A 4,508-nucleotide genomic window follows, 5' to 3' on the forward strand; every position below is an offset into this window, starting at 1 on the left:
ATCCATCATTGAAACGACATTAAAAACAATGCATGAACAATAGCACTATGGGCTCAACTTGCGAAGAGGTGGCAATGACATTGAGAAATGCAAATGATGAATCAGTTAAATAGCTTAAAACATTAGCCGACATTTAACATGTAGAATATAAAAATTATTCTCAATTAAGCATGCAGACAATATAAAACAAGACTCCTTTTTTTCATTTGGAGCTCTCCCCTTGTGGACGTGACGGCAGTGTGCCCCTCAAAGTAAATACAGCAGCTGCAGCGTGGAGGCTTTCCTCCAGGCCGTGCACACCGCTTCTGCATCTGCTCCTCATTCCCGTGCACAAGCTAGATGTTCAATCTCAAGAGCTGCTTCTCATTCCAGGATGTGGCAGCGTACAAACCAATGCTGCACATTCATTTTTCTCTCAAAGAAAACTAAGGTGGTTCTCCCATGCCATCATCATTGAGCCATTAACGTGTCCTAATTTTTCCACCCGTGACACCACTCTTCCACCTAATCTACTTCTCATTCCAAAAAAATAATTAAAAGCAAGCTACTTTTCCTCTAACCCGTAACATCCCTGCACCCACTTCTCCAAGCAATTAATTAATCTTCTTCTTCCAACATTAACCATCGTACATGTGTACCTACCCCATCTAATCACCTCTTCTTTTTCAAGAATTTAATGGTTCACTTTAAAATGAAATCAGCTCTTCAATCAATGCTTCCACCCATGACACCATTCTCCAACTCCGTGCAAACCCTTTTCTCCATCCTAATTGACTCTTAAAAGAGGGGAATAGGAACCTTGCAATATTCAAAAGCCGTGACTCTATCGCATTTTTCTAATTACCGTGCACACCAGCCCCGCCATGAATCTCCATGCGTCTAGAAAACTAAAATGAAATGCTTCTCCCCTGTCCGTACACGTTGCCCCTTTCAAAGCTTCCAGCCAAGTGCCCGTGACAGCTGCTGCCCATTCTCCATTCAACACCGCTTCATTCTTCCAGCTCAACACCGCAGGCTCATCTTAACTTGACACAAGGTGCTTCTCCAAAGTTGGTCAGCGCATGTGCTCCCTGCTACCATTCTCCCAAGCCGAGACAACACACCACTTCTTCATTCCAAGCTAGCACCGTGTGCCTCCATGTGCGTAAACGTGTGCCTTCAGTCCAACAAAAATAAATCAGCACCTCAAATTGCTGGACGTGCTCATCTTCTTCTCTGTGACCGAGAGCTTCTCAAGGTGCACCCAACGTTCACCATTTCTCTAATATAAATATTGTTTGAACCAAAGAAAAATGAAAATGCCAATGAGTAAATCAGCCTAATTAAAGTGAAGTTCTTTCATCCATTTCCGTCCCAGAGTGAATACACTCTCCAGTTCTTACATACCCAATAACGCTCAACAGCAAAAGCCAAAAAAACAAAACCGAGAGACAGAGTGTGAGTGGCAAAAAGTGGCGGCTGTCCCTTCTTCTAAGGCCGTAAGTTCCCTTTTTTCCAGGGTAGGGCCCACACAATAAAACCCTAGGGTGCCAAGTCACTAACTTCTAATTTTGGGTTTAATCTAATTTACCAAAAATTGACCCAAAATATAAGAGTTGATTCAAAAATTCTAAACTACTGAATTACAATTTAATTAATTCAAAAATGTCTGTGTGGAGAGTCTTGAATTTATTTGGCATTCTTCCTGATGTCCCAAAATGTATTTCCGAAATTTTCCTGCACTTCAAAAATGCACTTAATCAGCTCAGAAAACCCAAATTAGCACAATTACAAATTTCCGACCAAATTAAGCAGAATTCGCAAAACGGGGAAATAACAAACAATTAAACACAATTCCCTGGTTTATTTAAGTGCAATAAACTAAATATAATTCAAGAAATAATGACTCATCAAAATAGACCACACTTAGTCTTTTGCACTCCTGGGCAAAACCAAGATGAAAACCAGGGAACTACTCAAACATCAGGGAGCTGACACAGACTCGACAGACAGACAACAAAGACTCAACAAGGATAGAAACAGAATTACACAGTTCTCCAGGAATCTGGACCAAGAAAAGAAGTAGACAATATCCAACACAGAATCAATCAGAGAAAGCAGATACTCATGAAATCATCCAAGCAATTCAAGACATGGCAAAATGATCAATCAGCTCAAGAGGTGAATCAAAAGTAACAAAACCTCACAGATGCACTATTAGTGTTTCTCTCAAGTGTCTAAGGTAAAGAATATCAACTCAATGCACTCAAGAAAGCAAACAACAACAGACTTGGCAAACCTCTAATATCATCACTCAAAACATATGCATGTTCAAATCAAAAGGTCTTTTATGGATGTAATGGGGCCAAGGACATGGGAGGATAACATATGGATGAGAAGCTATAAACCAAAAGAAATAGAGGAGCAATGGGGAACAAGTGTAAACAGAGTCAAATCACACCTAAAACCTCTAATTCAATCCTTTTTTTGACCCCATTATTCACAAATTTATTTTTTTTTCATCATTTTTTTCTATTTTTTTCTTCATCCTGTCTCTTTTCTTTTCTCTCTTTTCAAAACAAAACTGTAAAAGACAAGATTTACAAAAACAAAACAATAAGAGGAACCAATTAGCCAACTCATAAGAATCCCCAAGGAGACCACACTTGTTTCCAAAACACTTCCAAAGCTCCAAAATTCCCTAAGGTTAAGGTAATCATGTTTTTTCACTTAGGGCTAGTGTATGAGCTTCAAAACGAAGAAATGGGGGAAAATATAGGCTCAAAAGGGGTTATCAAAGGATCAAAACAAGGTAAGCTTATTTGGCTAGAGAGGCTCAAGAACAAAATTGCCTTTATCACTTCCAAATATGCATATCAATCAAGAGTTATCAACAAGAGTCAAGCCAAGGCATATGCGCAAGCAATCAAGAGGCATATCACACACAAGAAAGAACATAAAGTGGCTCAAATCTCACACAGGGTAATTCTGTCACAATCAATTCAACTCTCAAAAATCATAATCATCTTCCAAGCAGAGAAAAGCAAGGATTTCAAACAAATAAGTATCAATGAAGTGAAGGAAAACTGACAACCTAACCACAATCCAGAATTCACGAAAAGCATGCAAAACTGTACACAAGACACAACAAAAACTACCTAGAAAAGAAAAAAAATTTAACACAGAAAACAAAAATTAACAAAGAAAAATCAGAATCTCCCCCAATAGACCACACTTAAACTACACAGTGTCCTCAATGTGTCATAAGCATAAGATCAGAAATCAAAACAGTCAACAGATCATGGACAAGTGCAATAAAAGTAGGGAAAGGGGGAGAAGAGAAAAGGAAAACTCCCCTGATCATGGTGGCAGTTGCCAATTTTGGACTTTCAGGGAGATGTTTTCCACCATAGTATCCAGCAAGGAGGTTTTGAGGACGAACTGCTTCATCCTCCAAATCTGATCTAGCAGTGAAATGTTTTCCACAGCTGGATCTATGCAGTGATTGTTGATTAGCAGGTTCAGCAGGTGCCTGTTGATGTTGAAACTTTAGTGAATGCTGGCACCTTTGTCTTCCAGCATGGGTGCATGTTGGTCAAATTCATTTGTACCTCCTGCAATAGGGTTAGTACATTGTGGCTCCAAAGAATTGACACACAGGGGTATAACACCCAATCCCAGTGTAACAGGCTGAACAACAGATAAACTCTCAGAACATGAATCAATTTCAAATTCAGAAACAATATCAACCACAGACTCAGATTCATGTCAGTGCATGGAGAATAAAAATACGAATTTGATATCAAAAATTGATTCTCATCATGCAGAGAGGAAGAATTAAAAACAGACTCATCAACAATACAATCACCAACATACCTATCAACAGCATAATCATTAAAAGCATAATCATCAACAGCATAGTCAAAATTAGGTATGTTTACCTCCACTTCCTTGAAGATTGGTAGAGTGTGGGAAAATGACGGTGGTGTACCTGGTTCAGGATTACTGCTTATTTCTGCCTGCTCCTCAAAATATTCATCAGTCTCCTTAGGTGCAAGGGTAGGGACATAGGATGATGGGAAAGTAGATGGCACAGTAGTAAGCTCATGACTCTTCTCCCCATCTTCTATGTTAATGCCACTATCATCATCATCTGGAATCTGAACAGTCTGAAATGGTAACTCTGAATCTTGAGACTGTTCCTCAGTGAGTTGAGTGGCCATCTGCCCTATCTGATCAGTCATACTCTGAATGGCAGCTCCTATTTCTTACTGGAACTGCATGTTCTCTTGCTGAAACTGAAGGTTTTGCATGGTCATCTGCTCCAACAACTCCTACAATGTAGGCTCAGAAGTAGAAGGCTGAGGAGCTATTTGGGTAGGAGCATCATATTGCTGACTTTGGTATTGCTGGACTGGTGGAGGCATACAAGTACTCTGGAATGGTGGTTCTTGATAATGATGTTGTTGTGGGGTACCTTGCCATCCCAAGTTAGTCTCATTCCATCCAGGACCGTTGTTGTAAGCATA

This window comes from Vigna umbellata, chromosome 7 (genome assembly GCF_029865625.1).
Source record: "Vigna umbellata cultivar VRB3 chromosome 7, Vumbellata_1.0, whole genome shotgun sequence".
Lineage (NCBI taxonomy): Eukaryota > Viridiplantae > Streptophyta > Magnoliopsida > Fabales > Fabaceae > Vigna > Vigna umbellata.